This window comes from Ambystoma mexicanum, chromosome 4q, assembly GCF_040938575.1.
Source record: "Ambystoma mexicanum isolate Mex_15411 chromosome 4q, UKY_AmexF1_1, whole genome shotgun sequence".
NCBI lineage: Eukaryota > Metazoa > Chordata > Amphibia > Caudata > Ambystomatidae > Ambystoma > Ambystoma mexicanum.
The window spans coordinates 71,881,699-71,902,966 of record NC_090928.1 but is presented as its reverse complement, the minus strand read 5'-3'; positions in this window follow the sequence as shown (position 1 = coordinate 71,902,966).

The following is a 21,268-nucleotide window of genomic DNA, read 5'->3' as shown; positions in this document are numbered from 1 at the left end:
GATTTTGAATTGCATTTCCTTCATTTTTTTCCATTGCTCAGAGCTTGCCAGTCATTTTCAGCCCCAGCACAATTAGTGTGATTCCCATTTTCATTTTTCTAAAAATTATCTTCACCTGTTTAAACTAATTGTTCCTAGTTAGTATCTCTTCCCCTACTGTACCCAGATCACATTCCTTTCATTTTTTTCTTAATTTTTCTTTCTCATGTGCTGCCCGTGTCAAAATCGAATTTCCTAAGTGTACTAGCAAGTCTATTTTGAAGTCCTAATTGTCTTCTAGTATAAGCAGCCCAAAATACCCTTGTGTGCTGTCCCATAGTAGTAGTATTAAATCATTGAAAAGCAATTTTTCCATTTTCACAGGGGGGAGTGCTTAACCTTCCTGCCATCATTTGAGTGGCATTGCTTGGTATTGTTTTTCATAAAACAAAATCAAAGTGGCATCACAGAATCTCATAACCTGGTTATTTGTATTGCCACAACATTAGTGGCTGCTGTCATCCATTTGCCTGATTTGATATTAAAATAATAAATTAATAAAGTATTCATTGACACACACCGGCCTGGTTCCTGGTCAATTGAGACAAAGGGTGCTGTTGAGGTTGGGTGTAAGATGGGTTGGAGGCCTCCTTAAAAATAATTTGGTTGTAATAATAAAAAGCGTTATCTTGTGCGTCACCTTCATTTGCAAGGGGAGAGATCCTTTACAGCTGGTGCTGCATAATATATCGTGACAGGGTCCCAGAAGCCAGCTACAATGGCATCATCACAGAAAAGAAGGAACAGTCAGGGCACGGAAGCCGGCTCAAGAGATCAGTCTGCTCTGTGCTAGGTAGCTGCTGCTCGACTACAGTGGCCTAGCAGCCCCCTTGTGCCAATAGCCGGCCATGGCCCAACCAGCACTCCACTCTCAAATGCCCATGACTCCAAACCTGAGAATTGACATCACTATTACCATATGCTATGACCAGGCATGCTCACCGCCACCCAACCAAACTTGCACCACGCTCTTAGATAGATAAATACTTTTATTTTAGTTTTCACCATTTACATCAAATAAGATACTATGCAATTCAAAATACAAAAAAGTCACCATTAACCTCGAATAAAATGCAATACAGTTCAGAGTGTAAAAAGAAGCATGTTAAAATGTACAATTAAAATGTGTTAAAAACGTAACATTTTCGGACCATGTGTTTGAAAGCCTCTGTAATATACTCTGATAAATCGTTGATGAAACAGACATCGACACAGGACAGAACAAAATTCATATCATCTGTGACATGTTTAATATTATTGACACAAAGGTTTATCCTCAGCCATAGCCGTCTCAAATCTAAAACATTTCAACAAATAAATAGACAGTGAATTAGATCCTCGCCCGCCCCACTTCCACAGACACAAAGCTTTGTATTAAACAGCCACATCATCCGAGCCCCCAGTGGTAACACATTCAAATGCACCATTGCAATGATACGTCTTTGCATCTGAGAGCAACACTTAGCTAGAAATTCTCACAATAAATGCGACGAAAGTGACCGAGTGAGCATAGATTTTTCATGCTATTTTTCAGCAAGTCAAATTCTCTCCTTCTGTGTTTCATAGACAATTGTTGTTTTGTAATCCGACCACCCCTTAGTTCATCAAAGACAATACCCAATTTTTTGCACAAGATTTACTTATTTATTTATTAACATTTTTGTACTGCACCACATGCCCGCAGGCCTCAGGGCGCACATAAAACAAAGACAATACTCACAGACACACAAGAGTCAGACCAGCAGAGAACTGGGGAAGCAGGTAGCCCATTAATCAATACTGAGATTGAAGAGGTGAGGCTTAATGGCCTTTTTAAAGGGCAGGTGGCCCTCAGTTTGGCGTATAAAAGTAGGAAGAGAGTTCCAGAGAAGAGGGGCCTGGATGTCAAAGCTTGTGCCGCCAAAACGAGGCAGCTTAAATCTTGGCTGAACAAGTACGGGAGCTGCGGCCGACCGAAGTTTTCTAGTGGATTTATTGCTCTTGAAGCAATCCGATAAATATACTGGGCATGAGCAAGATAGGCACTTATGGGCAATAGTAAGGGCCTTGTGTGAAATTTTCTGCCTAACAGGAAGCCAGTGTAGGTGTAGAGGAGGAGCCAACTACCCACACCTCATCCACTTCACCTATATTGCCTATATGTTTTGAACCAGAGTATGTGACTTACACGCAGCAGTTAAAACGACAAAGGGCAGAGTATGAAAACCATGCAGTACCAGTATGACTCCCAATACCTAAGAGAATCTTAGAGGCAAGACTCCCATTGAGGAAGCCATATTTGTATTCAAGGAAGTAGGCAGTCGTTTAAATGAGATTCCTGAAGAAGCAGAGCAAATTAACGGGAAAGGCGAATGGTGACGTCACACTGTCGGAATTGAAACAATATTATGCCTCCTATCGCAGCAATTGTATGTGTATTGGCCTACGCCAAGTTGTCTAAAACATCATATGTGAACAAACTCCGCGGCAAGGTTTTGACCTTAGAGAAAGTAATGTAAGTCGCCATGTTGGATTAAGCTGCCATTTTAGGTTCTCTTGTAATATGGAAGTCACCCTGAACATCAAAATGGAGGCCGAATGACATTCCGAGTAAGATTCTGGTCGTTGTGACCTCCGTACACACGAATAATTAATATGCCTGCAGGCCACTTGTCGGGGTCGCAAACTGAGACCTTGTCCTATTGTTGACCTATGTGTAAATGTACAACTATATCAGCGAAACTAATCAAAATGCATATATTATAGGATTGACCTGGCTAGGAACCCATAGGCCCGATCCCTAGAATGGTTAACCCGCGAGGGGGTTGGCCAAGGGCTGGATAAAGAGTATAAAAAGCCCAAGTATTCCAATGTACGGTCTCTCTCACTAATGCATCGAACCTTCGTTGAAGTTCGTTACGTTACTCTGAGAGCCGAATAGCTATCCGTTTGTCAATTGACTTTGGTAACTGTTGTAGCTTTTAAATAAAGCACTTGTATGTTCTTTGTAACCTGTGTTGGTGTGTTTCTTTTGGGCTTCCCGGCCTCATATTATTTTTCTGTTTCAACAACACTGAGTCGAGTTGACGTACATAGAGAATGCAGAGATATAAGAGAATGAAGATATTCTATAAGGCATCAAGAAAGTATCGAGGATTATTGACATCTTGGGATCAAGGTGAAGAAGCTTATGCCACAGAAATAATGAAGATAGCGAGTCATTTTACACATATACAGTTCCAAGAAACGCAAACAGACAAAGTGATCATGAGGCTAGCTTTATAGTGAATAGATTGTGGCAAGCGTCAATATAAACATAAATGTATATGGATAAGTAAAGGATGGATGTTTCCACTATGCATTATAGCAGTGCTGGACGTTAACGAGGAGGCCTCATTTTCAGTGCGTCGCAATTCAAAAGCAGCTTCAGTTACAAAATGAATCTCAGAAAGCAAAATTGGATGAATTAAAGAAGCCAAGGTCTTATCAAACCAGAGAAAACTGACATTGGATACAAATCATGTGAAAGAACAGAACTGCTGTCCAGAAAGCATGAACAAAACAACAAAGACGTCAGAGGTCTATTAGAAAATAGTATTTTAAATGCACCAGAAGCTCGATTCCATGGTCTCCAGTCACGTGGGAGGATGAAGTTGGATGAACGAGACATTCACACTTACGCACAAGGGTAGACCGTGCCTTCACTCCCTGAATTTCTCAGAGCTTAGAACACTCTCAAGGACGAGCTTCAAAGCCCTAATTGACAGTGTACCATTGAGGTAATGATGGATTAGTATGCTAATTGGTGGGAAGCTAGTGTTAAGGTGAGCTCACCAGCACCTGGATGTTCAGTCTGCATGCTGCTAGACATAGGTGGAAAAGTACTGACGAAGGTTAGAAGCCAACCAATTGTAGAGGACTGCGTAATTGAGGGTCCTATAGTTTGTATAGCCAATGGGACGTCGTACATTTAGTGACGTTCATAGTGGCCATTTTGAAGGGAGAGCTTAGTTTCCCCACCTGATGTTAAGTAACCAATTAAATTAATTCACTGTCCCAGACTAATATAGAATATATACTTAGATATTCACTGAGAGCCTATCACCACTGCCCTTAGGTTTTTTATAGTTTGCCACATAGGATGACGTTGTTAAAACGTAGGTTAAAGTCATCAGTGACAACATTTCTGTAGAAGTACTCAGTTTTCTATGAAATGCGTTGAGTAAGAGGATGAAGAGAGTTCGTTGATGTTCGTTGTGCTCCCTGTTTTAGACACTTGATAATAAAACAGTCTTCCTTTTGCCAAACTACCTGAGTCGTTTTGATTATTGATGTATGATTAAAATCTGCATCCCCATCCATCTCCAGGGTATTGCTAATTATCTTAAAGGACTGGCAATATCCAGTTCATATGGCTTTCCTGAAAGTGGAGATATGTATGCGGCACGAAAGCTCAAAGATGGTGCACCCCACATTGTACTGTGTGACCTGACGGGCTTGAATGTTAAGAGCAGTGGTACCAGCCAGAAGACTATTACAGTAGTCCAGCCTGGAGTTTATTAATGCTGTGAACAGCAATGCGCAATTTCCAGAGGTTATGAAAGGTTGAATGCAGGGCCGGTTTTACAACAGATTGCACCCCAGGCGGGAAGCATCGTTGGCACCCCCTCCTCCCCGACCTGTGATCTCATGCATGTGTCATGGGCTGAGCAGCGGGAGTGGGGACTATGAGTTCACAAAATTGTCTATGCAGCCATCTGCTGAATTTCATGAACCTCAGAAAACAGCAATGTGAGGGTCAAACCCGAACAGGCCTGGTTATGTTAGTCTGCTTTTGCTCTCCATTTTTAGTAACAATGACCAGTTTGCTGCTGTGACTCAGGGCAGAGAATCGACAATTTCAGATCTACACTAATGTCATTCGTATGACCTCAAACATTTAGCCACTCTTAAAAGGTGATGAACTGGTCTTGAACAGTGTTACTCAAACCTCCAAGAACAAGCACCAGCAACATACCCACTGATAGCTGTACAAGCCTATCTCAGCATTAAAATACATGCATTTATGCAATATGTATTGCATCAAATATTTCTCAGGAAGTTAAATATATTTAGGAGGGACACAAGTAAACAATATCACTACTCCATGTGAGTGGTAAAGTCTACTTTAAACATATGCAGAGAGTTAACATGCACGTACAATTCAACATAGCTCCCACTGTTAATGTTGGAGAGGTGGCGTTCTAAAATTATGACATTACAAGGTGGACTTTACATTGAAACACACTGCAGCGCATTACTGCGGCAGATAAATGGCAGTTCGAGTATTGGGGTTTGTTTCGCTAATGCTTGTGAACTCTCAAAATTCTTAAATGTTTCCTTCGTGATCACTCATTTTAGCTCCCGACAGCACCATGAAACTGAAAGAAAAACCATGTCTACCATCCCAACATAAAAATAAAAACAATCAAATTCTTAAAGGCTGGAAGATGACTTTCTTGGGGCTCGTTAAGTTGACTTTTTGCAAATTACTAGTCACGTGCTGATTGAATAACAGCGGCCCTTGCACATTGTGCAGTGTATAGACGAATTTCATTTCAAGGGATTGGAGTACTGTGGGTATCAGGGGAAGCATCTCCAGTGTACCCCAAGCGTAGTGCGCTTTGTTCTCCACCCTCTCCCCCCAGCCTTGCAGCCCTGCGCTTTTTCACATTCTCCATTATGGTAAAGAATATTGTCCCAAGCTTGGGAGAGACATGGACTATGCAGAAGGAGCTGCCTCCCCAGGGTGTGTTTAGCTGCTGGTGTATCAAATGCAGAAATGGGTGGCATCAAGAGCCCCACGCTCTGAAACATCTTTTGCGCACTGGTTGGTCACACGACAGAAAGTGTGAGCAGGTGATTCCCCAACACTTGAACCATTCTTTAGAGATCTGGCTTTGATTAATGTGGCGTTAGCTAGTCAATGCCATTTCCCAGCGTTTATGTTAAAGGAGATCGGAAGCTGCACCGTGCAGGGTATTTTAAAGGCCATGAATTGATGCTACAGCATGTCGCCCCCAATGGAACAAAGAAAGTGAACCATGCATCCTGCAAGTCTGGGTATTTGTGTTATACGGAAGACTGGCTAACCGTTCACGGAGAAGGTTTCTACTGTAGTTGCTGAGTCACTTTCCCAAGCCAGCTGCTGTGCAGACTTCGCTCAGCTTTTGGTCCAGCGCCTGCATCCATCCTTCACACCATCATTCACAAGGCTCGTTTGTGTAGGTGTTTGTTTATCTCGTTAGACTAGCATGATTGCTACTCCAAACAAAGGAAGCACAATGACAAAGAAGAGTATAAAACAAGTTTGAGCGAACAGTGAAATGTATGAAACTCTTGCACTAAAATAAAGTCAGCAGTGCATGCCCAGGAAAGAGGGAACGACGAACAATATGCTCGGGAGCGGGAACTAGGGGGCGTAGTAACCCCCAAACCGGCCCAATCGTGGTATCGGCCCCCAGGGCCTCGCCCTCAAAGTGATTTTGGCCTGGCCAACGGACCGACCAATCCAACCCCGCAGGAACGTGCAACTGTCTAAGATCTGCTGACGGTGACACTCTGCCCAGGTCTTCCGAGAACCGGCCTTTTGATCTCCTGAGGAGAGTCCACCACCAGTGCTCGCTTCCTTTTTCATGACTACTTGAGCCTAGACAAAAGTGTCTAGCTTTGTGGCCTCCAGAGGCTGTTCTTGGATGGCCCAGTAATCTCTGCAATACCATTTTAAAATAAATAAAACGCCTATGCAGCAATAGGCCTCACCTGCGAGGACGGGAGCAGGAGGAAAGAAGTGTGCTTGCCTCGGCAGGCTGTAGTTACTGCAGGGTTTCCTGAAACAAGGCCAATCATCGAGGGCAGGATGCAGCAACTGTTTGTATTTGCTGATTCTGCTGCTGCTTGGCAGTGTGTGCTTGTGATGGGAACAACTTCAGGATTTAGTGACCCACTCGCTCCTCTTTTCTGTAATGGCTGGGTCCGACAACACCAGCCAGCCCCAATCGATCCACACTTCAGTGTCAGTGCGCGCCCATGGCCTGGAGGAGGGCACACTGCACATGCGCCCATGGGCCTGGCTGCCACCCAGGGCTGGGAGAAGGTAATAAAGCAACAAATGTTGCTAATTTATTTGCCAATTGCCCTGCCCTGCCTGAGGGCTGAGTGCAGGTCCGTTTCTTGCCCAGGACGAGGTGGGCAACTGCCCAGGGTGCAATTGCCCGAGGGGGCGCAATTGCCCCGGTCCCTAGAGCCTCTGGAGGGGATGGAATTGCCCAGTTTGTGGGGCGGGGCATTGACGTGGGGAAATTCCGCAGGTCAGGTCCTGGCGCTGCCCCTTCCGACTGTAATGTCACGTAGTACAAAGGTACTACGTGACATTACAGAAGTCAGAGGCTCCCTCAGACCACTTTCGCGCCACTTGGGGTGGGGGGCATAAGCACACCAATAAAAACACATTAGGTCCCCCTGCAGCTAAGACGAGCCCCTTCCATCACAATGCCGGCAGGAAACTGGTAATGGTGGCCTGTTAGTCACTAAATGGTTTTGTGCTGGCATTGAGATGGGAGGGGAGGTGCAGTGGGGAGTGGGCGTGCCTTGCCCCGACAGTACAAACGGAGACCCGTTTGGTCCCATGGTGCGTCCCTGCAAGCCCAGAAGTTTGCCAAAATAATAGTTTAAAGCAGCGCTATTTCTTTCATGCCGCTTCTTTTCCAAACTATATATTAATTACACTTTAAACCACTTCCATGGCACTGGTGATGAGTTACTTCACTATGCGGATAATAGTTTTGACCAGTGTTGCTGAGTAAATATTCTTTAAGCTACAAACCGTTTTATTTATTTATTTATGCAATGTTTGTCGGGTACATGGAGACGGATAATTTATTTATTTATGCAATGTTTGGTGGATACCTGTATCCGACACACATTGCATAAATAAATAAATATGCAGGTACCCACCAAACATTGCATGAATAAATAAATAATCCTGGTCATGTATCCTTACAACAGTCAAGACTTTACTGTATCAAAGCATAACCCTTGATTCCCATTCAAAGAATGTTAAAGTGATTGTTTATTGGGTTCAGGTGTCCCCTTGTCATTGCCCTTTTGGCTTAGGTTGCCTCCAAACCCCCTTAAGCATCTTGTGTTCTTTGTTGGTTGTATATACTGCATCCTGTGCCATATTCATGGTCTCCTGGTTGGTGTGCCCAGTCCTCATTATCTGCAGCGTAAGTGGGACTGGGGCATACAATTGTCTTGGGCACCAGTGAAAAAGTGGCTCACTGTTGCAAATGGCAATTCATTCCTTGTGTGACAGACTGTTTGACTTTGGGACGGAGCTCCTTAACGGTGTAGTTTGGGAATGGCGTGCAGGGTACAGTGGGAGTGGTGCGCGGGGTGCGGTGGGAGTGGTGCGCGGGGTGCAGCGCGAGTGGTGCGCGGGGTGCAGCGGGAGTGGAGCGCGAGGTGCGGTGGGAGTGGCTCATGGGATGGGGTGCAGGGGGGGCGCATTCATAGTGTTTCGCTCTGGGCACCAAATAGATTAGAAACTGCCCTGTCCGAGGCCACAGCCTGCAGCAGTGCCAGTGATAGAAAACACATGTAACATGTTCGTTTCCTAACATTATAAAAATTAACAGGCACATTAATTTTTATAATGTTAGGAAACAAACGTGTTACACATTTATTCTAGCACTGTGGACTGCTGGTGCAGCGCCCCCTAGAGGCTGACTGACATCAGGCAGCCGCCTGGGCTGCCTGACACAAAGACCAGCCCTGGATGAATGTATTGTATGCGCTTGTTGATAAAACCGCATGCCGACCCAATGTAGGATACATGGGGCTTCATTGACAGTTTATCATCAAAGACGACTCCTAGGGTTTTCACCTTTTTTGAAACCGGAATGATGTGATCAGTGATCAAGAAGTCAGAGTAATCAGATGTGAGCTTGCTCCTAGTGTTTTTAATGGCAACAATCATGAGCTCTGTCTTCTTGTTATTTAGGGCTAAGGAGTTGCAGACCATCCAGTTCTGGATGGCACTGTAGATGTTGTTAGGAGTGGTAACATCCTGTTTATATTGTCCACTGAGCTGAAGAACAACCTGAGTGTCATCAGCATAGTTGGTATATTGGACACCCAGGCTGTTTAACAGGACAAGCAGAGGGTGAATGTAAATATTAAAAAGAAGCAGTGACAAGCACGAACCGTGCGGGGCGCCACATGTTTGTGTACTGAGGATAGAATGGTTACTCCATGCACAGACCCTTACTGTCCATGGTCCCAAGAAGGAAGCGATCCACAAAGGCTGAGATAGTGCAATTGGGGATATAAGTGATTTCAATCTGGCACACACCTAAGTTTCGCCCAGCATGTAGTGTGCAAATTAAACCCTTATTAATTTTTATCTATAAGTTCAATATTCTGAATGATATACCACTCATATCACACCCTTCTCCTGAGAGCCCCCCCCCACACCCCCCGGTCCCACTGAACCAGGAATCAGGCTAGTTTGCAAAGGTAAATATTTATTTAATTATTTAGAATTTAAATCACAATATATTTTAATAGGTAACAACAATCACCAATGGGGTGACAGGACACTGAATAATATCTTAATGCACTAGGAATCAAGTAATGATCACAAAAAGAGTGCATCAAAGAAAAGAATGCTTTTGGGTTGGTCTGGAACAGATAGCACTATGGTTAGAGGGTCCCCCTGCAACACCCCTCAACCCACCAATAGGCAATTTAAATAGATGTGCAGAGAGATCAGGTACTCAGGTATAAGACAGTTCAAACAGAATATCACTCCCACCTTCCCCCTTTAAACACAAGAGAAACGGAATTGACTTTTCAACTGTCGGATTTGGCTTTGAAATTGGCTGAGCAATAATTACCAAAGTCGTCAAAAATGCTTAAATTATTATAAATTACTACAGGAGACGCTTTGAACAGATGCAAGCAAACACAACCAATGATTTAATCAAAAGAAAACATTTGAAATCTCAAAGGCCAAGTGGGAAATTATTTAAAGGTAATTCACACGTGTAAACTTTTTCAACAGGGAAATTCACTGCAAACTTACGTACAAGTGGGAGTTGAAATTTCGCTTCTATCTTAAAAACTGAGGGAGTTATAGAGGTTTTAGTGTGAGGTGTTTTTCGAAGCAATAAAGACAGGAATTTGAACAAGGACTTCAGTTTAGAATCAGAAAATATGGCTTATGCTTTTACTCAAGGCTAGAGCGTTTGGGCTAGGCAACCAAGTCGGGACAAAGTAAGCTCTGAGACTGATTCATGACTTCAGTAACAGATCCCCATCACCTCCCCCGGCAGCACCAGTCCAAACACTCAAAGTGGGATTTATGGATCAGAGTTACACAAAGAAAGATGACTATGAAAGTGGCGCTTTAGCAACTAGACAGAAGATAGCACTAAAGATTATGACACTGTTACTGGTTATGAAAGTAGGGATAGTTCAAAGATTAGAGTGGAACAAGATAAGCAAGGTATACAAAAGTTCTCTAGTGTCCTATTAATACTCACAATCCACTGGGATTTAAGATTTTTGGACAGTCACGGTTCTGATCAATGGATTGGGTCTATCAAGGAAGGACAGCACATCAGGTGCGGGCCTGGATCAGCTAGGCGGTCACCGGAGCTGCACAGGATCTGCCCTTCTTGTTTCTGGGTATTCAAATCAGCGGGATGGCGAGTTCATCAGGCCAGCCTTATGGTAGCAAGCCAGACAGTTTCAGGATGCTAGTTTCAGGATGCTTTCCCACACCACAGCGCTACACTGGGTTGTGAGAATAAGTTTGAGGATTGAGAACTTGCTGAAAATGTTTCAGCTACTGCTTGGTAAGATTCTTGGCATCTGGATCTGGAAGGATGTTAAAGGCTGGATGTTGAATGCTGGAACAAAGTGCTTCACTGGAATCAGAAGAGAGGGTATGTCCCTATGTGTTGTCAGCTGTCTCTATTTATCCTTTCAAATGACACCACAAAAATGTGTATATGGGCCAGCTTAACTAAACCTGCCCCTGTGAAATGGGATTGGATCAGAGCCTCATCTCCGCCTTGCATCTGAGTGATTGGATCAAGGACGGATGATTTATTTATGGTTTGGCTTTTACAGTCCTTAGAAACCTCCCCCAGCCACTAGTATCAAAATCGAATTTTGTCCTAAATATTATTTATACATTGGTAACCTCTACCAAAATCACACACAAAGATTCCATATTTTATGTAGTATCTGTTAATCAAAATCCCACAGCTGTGAGATCTTGTTTCACCTTTCTGCAGAATTCTGTCCATTTCGCCATGAACACATTTTCCAAACTTTTGGCAAATGTCCACAAATATGTATGTTTACCATAGGGATGTGTGTGTAATGTTTAACAATTCTAGCATTAATAGAGTTCACATAAAACCACATATATTGCCATTCTTGTCCAGGATATGTTACACAGTTCCACCGCCTCTTGAAACGTAAAGCCAAAAATTAGACTAACAAATCTGTCCTTTTTATATTTTCCACCACTTTGGATAGCAAGTTATGAGTCTCTAAAAAATGTTCATTATTTATTCTTAGCAGCAAATGGTCCACCTTTTGTCTCTCCCTGGAGCTCAAGGAGTAGCCCCCTCCTTTTGGGAATTCCTTCAAGGGGCAGTTTATGACCTTTTCACACGTCCATTTCCTAGCATGGAGGATCTGCCATTGTTCATTCCTTGGTTGTAGACAACACACAATTATCATATTTCAGTGAGTTTCTGCTGAGAGGATTTCCCTCCCCTTGGGGGAAACCTGTTTTTCCACTTCTTGCAGGCCCAGCCAGGCTAATTTATTCTTAATTTCTTTACTTAAAATCCAGCAGAAACCAAACTAGTTGCTTCAAATGAAATAGATAAATCCCATTCTTAGCTCTAAACCTGTGGAATCAAAAACAATTGAGATCTGTATTCCTTTTAGCACCAATCCTTTTATGTTTGCTAATCTGGCAGACTTTTAGTTTAGATAACTTTGAAGTTTCATCGGGAGAGCCCATCTGACAGGGCTGTCATTCACAGGTAGCCCAGTGTGCTGCACACAGATTTTGACAGGGGCTGTCATTCACAAGCAATCCAGTTTTTCTGAGAAAATGTTTTGCTCTTCACATTTTAGGACTTTGTACATTCAGAATGCTTCATTAGATTAATGAATTTTAGTGCTAAGCAAGATTTTGAGTGTTGAAACAGTATTATGTACAGGACTTTTGGAGTTTTTGTAGCAAAATAAATGTCATTTACAGGCACATTTTTTTTGTTTCATTAGCAAAGCGCTGCTTCTCCCTCTGTACTCTATGTTTGCTTATCATGGAGCCCACTGGTACTTTTTCTGCAGTGTGTGCCATATTCCACCACACATGCACCATGGGTGGCAGGTTGTGCAGCCATCTTTTTGTGTGTTGGAAAACGCGGTTTTGGATGTTTTGGTGCGCACAAGAGTTTTGCCGCCATTGCTGCTGTTTATTGCACCATAAATAGCAGAGTGATGCCGCATAGTATAGCAAAGTGGGTCAATAAATCCCACAAATCCCCCCTCCCGACTTTGTTTTGACCTCCAGTCGAGGGGAAGTCGGAGATTGGGATGTTCTTTTCTGTCCATGTGGAGAAATTGAGTTGCTTCTCCCGTCAGTGATTGTGGCAACACGCTCTCCTCACCGGTTCAGGTTAGGATGGGACGATACTCTGGATTCCTTGGGTTTTTCCTCCCGGTCCCCGAGTGGTCCTCCTTGGTGATTCTTGGGATGATTCTTAGTTCAAATGCTAGAACACAGAACACAGCATGGTTATGGAAATGTTCCCACTACTGTGTCTACACATCTTCGGGGGATGTCAGCAGTGGGAAAGAAACTTGCATTCCCTAAATATTGGCAATATTCCCCATCTATTATTCAGTGATCCTTTACTCATTTTCTTACGTGTAATCAATGAAGATTTAATAATTTTTCTAGGTGTCCGGAATTTCCCCCTCTGGGTTTCCGGTAAGCCCTTCTATCTGCCGCAAAGTATGCCTGGGGTGGCAACCCTTTAGCTGGTTTATGTGGACCCACTTGTCTTCCCCTTCTGTCAAACTGCCCTTGGGGATGTGGATTCTGTAGGCGACTGGTGAGATTCTGTCCACAATTTCAAAAGGACCACGCCAGGTTGGGAGGAATTTGCGCTCTTTGGCATGGTTCCTTTGGAAATTGTACAAGTAGACCCGGTCTCCTACTTGATATTCCTTTTAAGTTGTCTTAAGGTCATAGTGGGTCTTCATACTGTTTGCAGATCTTTCTAGATTCTGCTGAGCATAGGCAAAAGCATGTTGAAGGTGTTTTCTCAGATTCTCAACATACTAATGAGTTGTGGAGGCATTTATCAAGGTCTGCTCATGGGTTCTGTAGAGCAGATGCTGGGGTAGCACCATCCTTCGTCCAGTCATCAGCTCAAATGGAGACATTTTTGTTGCAGAAGAAGGGGTATATATGATGGCCATCAGGACAAGGGGTAATCGAATGTCCCAACTTGGCACAGAATCTGCCACAAACTTTTATAATATGCTCACAATAGTTTTATTGTACCTCTCGACTCCACCACTAGAGGACCAGCGGTAGGCAATGTGTAGTTTCCTTTTTACCCCAAGTATCCCCCACATCTTTGTCATCACTTCACTAGTGAAGTGACTACCTCTGTCTGACTCAATGCTATGGGGTTGTCCAAAACGCGAGAAAATGTGATTGATCATCAGGGCAGCTGCTGTTTCTGCCTTGCAATTTGGGACTGGGAGACATTCCACCCATTTAGTAAACAAGCATGTTACGTTCAACATGTACTTGTTCCCCCTAGAGGAGCGAATCACGGGCCCGATAAAATCGACATGCAAATCTGACCGAGGTAGTGTCCTCCACCTCTTTCGGAGGGGAGCAGGGTGTGTGAGTGATGTTGGCTGAAATAGTGCACACACAAGACACCCTTTCAAGTACTGGTCGGGGTCCTGCCCCATGGGTAGCCAGTATGCAACCTCTCGCAAGATTTATAATGTCGTATGAAGCCCCCGATGACCGGCTGTGGCCGCATCATGGGCGTGACTTAGCATCAGGATTCAGAATGAGGTAGGGACCACCCACTGGTCATGGCCAGATATGGATCTCCTCACCAACAAACCGTCTTGGATTCAGAACATTTTTGGACATTTCATCAACACTCTGAGGTCCTCTTTCCCAATGCAATCGGTATCCGTCAGGGGGAAAGTTCTCAGGGTACTCAATGTGTTCATAAAACTTACCAATTATTGGATCCCCTTTTTGAGCCATAATCAAATCAGCATCTGGGGTCTCCTTACTCCATTGGGCCGTTGAGAGTTCATTGTGAGCATTTGTCTGAGACCTAGTGATAGCAGTGACCTGGATTTCCCCCAACAAGGACTCGATCTCAAGTAGATCCCCTTGGATGGGTCCGGTTTTGGCCATCTGATCAGCTAAGTCATTTCCAGTGTTGTCTGGTCCCTCTACTTTAGAATGACCCTTTTATCTTTTTCCAGTAGTTGGTCATCCCATTCGAGGTGACCAGATCATCAATATTTTGCATTAGTTTTCCATGTTTTAGTGGTTTATTGTTAGCACATAGCATGCCTCTGGTTTTCCAATTAACCAGGTGCTGCACGAACCTGTTCCGTACATAATCTGAATCAGTGATTATGACCAGTTTGTGGAGTTGGTGTTGGACAGCCGCGAGAATGGCTTGATGCACAGCCATCAACTCTGCCACTTGACTACTACGGGGACCGATTTTGTACCCAGCGGAGGGTTCTAGGGCATCATTCACCCATGCATTCCCTATACCGGCCACAAGTTCCTTTTCCCCGTTGTTGCCAAAATGGTAGGAGCACCCATCCACATAGACAGTGGGCATTCCCTCACACTTGTCTCCTTCATAGACTTTGTGTGGGGAATTAAGGTATGCCTCCATGTTGTCCTTGATTATAAGACTTTCTTCCTCAAGACAGTTTTCTCTGGCACAATCATGCAAGTCAGCCAGACCTTGCGCAAGGGGACTCTTCTTGTTTTGGCCATATCTGACCTCCATAGGAAAGCCTTGCATTGACAGAATCCAGGAAGTAATTCAGGAATTACTCACATTTCCATCCCAGATTCTGTCACTTTGAAGATATTGCAGAGGCTGGTGTGGAGTCTCCACTATGATGTGTTCCCCCTGGATAAACGGGCGGTAATTCTTCAATGCCCACACCGTTGCCAGAAGTGTCTTCTCACAATAGTTGCATTTTTCCTCCACAGAGGATAAAGTCTTACTCACATAGGAGATTGCTTTATTGACTTTGTCATGCTTTTGATGTAATACTGCAGTCAAGCATATATTTGAGAACCCTGTCTCCAAGAAGAACTCCTTATTTTTGACAGGGTAAGCTAGGCAAAGCGCTTGTGAGAGGCTTCTTTTGATTTATCTTACTACCTCGGCTTCTTCTGGACCCCACTCCCACTTGACCCCCCCCTCAAAAGATGGATCAGGGGTTTTGTGATCTCTGCGTAATCCTCAATGAACTTTCTGCTGTGATTAGTCAGTCGAAGGAGGCTCCGTAGTTCCCGCAGAGTTGTGGGGTCTTTTAGTTTCTGGAGTGCTTCTACTTTCTTTTCCTGGGGACAGAGACCCTCAGGAGTTATCTCATGCCCCAAGAAGTTGACACGGGTCCTGCACCACTGTGCCTTTTGGAAAGAGAGTTTTGCTCTGGCAGCCCTCAACTGTGCCAGAACATAACAGACCTCCGCTATGTGTTCCTCCACAGTTGAGCTTTTGATTAGTACATCATCTACATAGGCCAGGTTACCCCTTTCACCCAAGCCAGGCATGGCCTTATACAGAAAGATATTAAATTCATTGCCGGAGTTGATGGATCCGAATGGACTCCGGGTCCAAATGTACTGCTGCCCTCCGAAGGTAAAGGCCAGCTTGTATTGGTCCTCCCTACTGACAGGTACAGTCCAGTACCCATTGGTCAGGTCAATGGCAGCGTATAAACAAAGAGGTGATGGCTGGAAGGTTTAGACTGAATCTTAACCACTGGCGTTGCTCTGGGCAACCTTCCAGACCATCGTTCTTCGCCTACCAAGCCATTACAGAAGGGGAAAAACCATATGCAAATCAGGCTTGCTTCCAGCCATCACCTTTCTGTTTTGCTAAAGTCACCCCGAGTGGGACGGGTATGCCGAGACGTGGGTCACGAGTCTGCCGGGCCTAGAGACCCAAGCTACTCCTCACTGATGACGCCCAACAAGGCTGAAACATGTATGGGGATTCTTGTGGGCTCGTGCAGAAGGGATGTGACCTAGCAGTTCGGGCTAGACTGCCCGTATTGGGGTAGGACCAAGTCTGATTTGCATATGGTTTTTCCCCTTCTGTAATGGCTTAGTAGGCTGAAAAATGATGGTCTGGAGGGTTGCGCAGAGCTTTGCCCGTGGTTATGATTTATTCAAAACCTTCCAGCCATCACCTTTCTGTTTTGCCAATTGCAGTGTATACCTTTGACCCCTGAATCTGGGCCCTCCCTTGGTCAATGTAGACAAGAGGCCTTCAGGAAGTGTGCACCCATTTGTTGAGCTCCTTTAGGTCAGCACAGAGTCTCCACTGGCAGTTTGGTTTCAGAATCCCCAGCACCGGATTATTGAAGGTGCTGTGGACTGGACGAATTATCCCACGGGACTCAAGGTTCTTAATTATTTCAGTAAGGGACTCCATCGATGCGAGAGGCAAGCGATTTTGCTTCACAAACATTGGAGTCATGCAAGGGTCCGTGGGAATTGTTGCTGTGTGGATTTCGGTGCGACCACAGTCATATGAGTCCACCGCAAAGAGATCTTGACAATCTACGAAAACTTGTTCCAATTTTTGCTTCAGCTCCAGAGTCTCACAGGCATCGGCTAGGTTGACTCTCTCTTAAACCATCTGCCTGAAGCCCAGAAAGACTTCTAGTATTGCTATATGAGCCTCCTCCTCCAGCTGGGTGGAGAAGTCCCTGGTTAAAGTACTGACATGGACTGATGGCTTCAGGTGGGTAAGGCAGTCCTGGTGGAATTGAAATATCACCTCATCCCCCCTCAAGTCACAGGTCACCTCTTCCTTACCATAAGGGCAGGAAGAGTACACCAGGAATTTCTCCCATGCCGGGTGAAGATCCTGTCTGGTGTTGTGTCATTGTCGCTATCACTGTCAAAACAGTCATTAGGGATTGGTCCTATCAGTTCATTACCTAAATCTATGGAAAAATGTCAGTCATCAACCGCCATTCCAATAATGGTGCCTGCGCCCAGAGTGAGACTCCTGAGGTTGCTGTTATCCACCTCTATTGGAATGGTGTTGTGTTCTGTATTAACTAGTGGTGTTGGGTTTAACCCCAACCCTTGCTGTTGGAAATGGGCATTGAGGTGAACATATGCATCAGAATTTTTCAGTTTCTGTCCTCTTTTAATTTTTAGTTTGAGTGAGAAATGTCGGGTCCGTTCTGGGATGGTGACTTCCTCTCCAATCTAAATTTGAACTGCATATGGCAGCAATTGAGCTGACCAAAATGCTTTCTCAGGATCATCAAAGTCCATGGGATTACCCGCTAATCGGGACCAGGCTTGGAGGTTTATTAGGTCCAAACTAATGGCAAAGCGATTGAGAATGTCACTGCCTAAATAAAATGCAGCTGGGACATCTCAAACGACCCAACAATTATGGGCTATGCTCTTGTTGCCTATAGAAATGTTGAGCATACACCTGCTAGGCAAGAGATGTTTGGAATTGGGTGTTTCCAGGTCCATTTCCCATTTGTGTAACAATATAAATGTGGGAATGGCTGGTTCTTTTGGGAGTATTCCGAACATGGCTTCGCTGATGAAGCTCTTACTGTTGTTCACACACACTCGGTGAGAACAGAGTCCTTCCCATCATTTAACTGAACAGGGATGAACAACTGTTCTCCAATTTTCTGAATGTCAGCCAAGCTTTGAGCTGGTTTCTCATCATTTTGGACTATAGAAGTGGGATTTTCTGATTGTGAATTTGTATAGAATTTCAGAGTGTTTCCTTCCAGTGTGGAATGCCACTTGAGACTGGAATGAAGGTTGATTATGAGAAATAGAGGGGACTTCCCATCACCAGTTTGTTGTTCTACTGCAATTACTGTCACATCAGGGATTTGGTGATTTTGAAAATGGAATTTGTGATGCTGGAAATGCATCAGAGGGACAGGGCCTCTGAATCCTTGTCCTTTTCTGCCTTTTATCGTGTGTTCTGTTATGTTTTCTGCCCAGGAGTCCATTTGGGACTCCTGGCAGTGCAGCTCTCTCTTTTGGTTTGGTGAACAGACCCATGGGATACCCTTATGGCACCCATGGGTAGGGGTACAACCCTGTGCCCCTAGTGTATGTTTTTGGGCACCTGTGGGTGGCCCACAGAGCAGGGTATGGGCTGGTGGCAGCTCCATGCTGAATTAGACAGGTGCTCTGGGCGTCCTCCAGTTTGGGATACCCAGGCCCTGCCATTGGGATCAGTTGATTCCTGATAGAAAACAAGATGGCCCCTGTGGCCTCTTGCTTTCTATTGCCTGTTGTCTTGTTTTTCCCAAAGTCCTGGGAAGCCCTGACTCTGTCCCTTCCCCCTGACTGGCTGTTGGGTGGAAGTTCCATATATGGTGTTGTTGTGAAGGCCCAGCTAGACTGACTGGAGCCTTCCCTTTGACTGTATGTTGTGGGTACCTCCTGTGGGTGGGACCTGGGTGAATGGAGTGTGTGACCAATATACACTTCTTGTTGTGGTTGTCTGGTTTCTGGCATGTGAGACAAAGACTGAGACAGCCCTGCCCGAAACTGGCCTGAATGCAGTGTGTAGTGTTGAATGGCTGGGTACTTGTCCCAATCCACATTCCTTGTTGTGAGTGTCTGAAAGGGAGGAGTGTGGCCTGAATGCACTGTGTGCCTGATTGGCTGACTGACTGCATGAATGCCCTTCTGTGTGATTGGCTGCTGTGTGTGTGCCAGCAGTGTGGATGAGAGACAGGATAGTATATCTGGGGACCTCTCACCACTGGAAATTGTTCAGAAGCATTCAGAAGCTGAGTCTCCACTCAAGAGTAACTGGATTTGCTGATCCTCGACGTCCAGCTGGAAGAAGAAGACTTGCTGTGGCATTTGCTTCGACGGAACTGAAGGTTGTCGAAATCGTCGAGGACTGACCCGAGAGAGGACCTGGCTAGGCGCCCTCTTCCCGTGCTCCGAGGGACCATCGAGCACCGCTGAATCTTCGCCGAAGCGCCCTGGAAGTCAGACCCTCGAAAGGCTGCCGACCCGAGACGGGACCGCCGAGGAGATCGAAGTGAAGCACCCGGACATCGACGCTGTCGAAGTCCATTGCCGTCGACCAGGGTTCGCAGGTCTGTGTAACCGCTGGAGGCCTGTCGAAGTTGTGTTGCCCCGCCGTGGGAACCACTTGACGCCGTGCCGCCGACGACCGGAGCCGTCCGCTCCTTGCCTAAGAACATTTGCCTTGAAGGACTCCCTCGTCCGCATCGTCGGCCGCTTTGTCCCGCCGGAGAAAGTCGAGGACGACCAACGCGCCGAGGAGAATCCGCCGGTGGGTTTCCCGCCACCTCACGACCCCAAAGACTCGAGCGACTCGACGCCCTTGCTGGGCCACCGTCACCCACAATCTTTGCGGTCCAGAACTAGTGTCGCCGAGGTGCCCCGCACGCCTCTTCCTCGCAGGACGCCGACGTCTCGACGCCGACGAGCACCGCTCGGATCGAAGCCTGCCGCCTCATCGACGCCGTTCTACCTTGTTTGTTGTCGGACGTTCGACGCCCCGTGTCTCCCGCTTGAAAGGGAAGGCATTCAAGAAGGGCCGTCGATTCCCCGACACCGAACACCGAGTTCCTCGACGCTTCTCGACGCCTCTCGACGATCCGTGACTCCTGCTTTAAAGGGGGTCATTCAAGAAGGATCTGTCGACGCCTCTTCGAAGAACTCGACTCCACCAGGTACATTGGGGGGGTAAAAACATTATAGGAGAGAAATAGACTATTGAACAATATATGGACTGGGCTGGTGTTATATCTCTTTATTTTACAGGTTGCCCAGGTGGGGGGATCTCCACACAGAACTGTGTCCAGTGGTAGGGGCCAGTATTCTGCCTATTGTTTCAACCCTCTGTTATCTCTCCTCTCTCTATTGCTGGTTTCCTTCTTATTGATCTGTGTGCCATTTTAACAGTATTGTGAATGCACTTTAATGAGGTCTAATATTAGTGGTACCACTTTAGAATTGTAGATATTTACCATTGCTGATTTTCCTGAGCACAAAGTGCGTTATTGTGATAAGTGTACATAACCCTTGAATATTAATTATATAAAGACTGTGTTTTCAGTAATACAGTGTGTGGACATTCCTTTGTGGGGGCTTGGGGATACACTGTACTTAAGAACCAGCCTGCATCACCTCCTGAGAAGCTAGGCCTTGATTGCTCGTCCATCGTTACCATATTAGAGAATCTTGGCTGGGGTCCTCTGTGCCTCCCCTCTACCATATAGAGAGCGGAAGTACAGACCCCCCTACCAGTCTTTACAGCTGGTGGCAGCGGTGGGATGCTTATGGTTTTAAGACTCAGTGTATAACCGTGCCACTTACAAAATATCCGCACTTTTGTTAGATTAAGGTTCGGGTGTGTTCCAAATAACTGCATTACAAGCAATGGAGTCCATTGCAAATGGTAAATTGACTCGGATGAGCTTAGAGGCTCTCCAGAGTGCTTGTGAAGCCAGGGAGTTAGACTTTGTGGATAAGTCTAGGGCTGAGCTGATAGCTGCCCTGGTGGATTACCAGACTGATGGTGAAACTCTTGAGGAAGGGGGGGATGCAACCAGTGAGGACTCTGCCCCTGGGGTTGTCGCTGAATCTGTTTCTGGGAATGCCACCATTCCTGCTGCCTCTGTTCCAAACCCCAGCAATTCCATGGAACTTGAGTTATTAAGGATGAAGTTAGCCTTTGAATATCGCAAGTTGGAAATAGAAGCTGAGCTTAAGAAAGAGGAGCTGGCACAGCAAGTGGAACTCAAGAATAGGGATCTTGCGCTCAAAGAAAAGGACACTGAATGTCAGAGAATCCAGTTAGAGAAAGCTCGAGTGGAGACTTCAGCT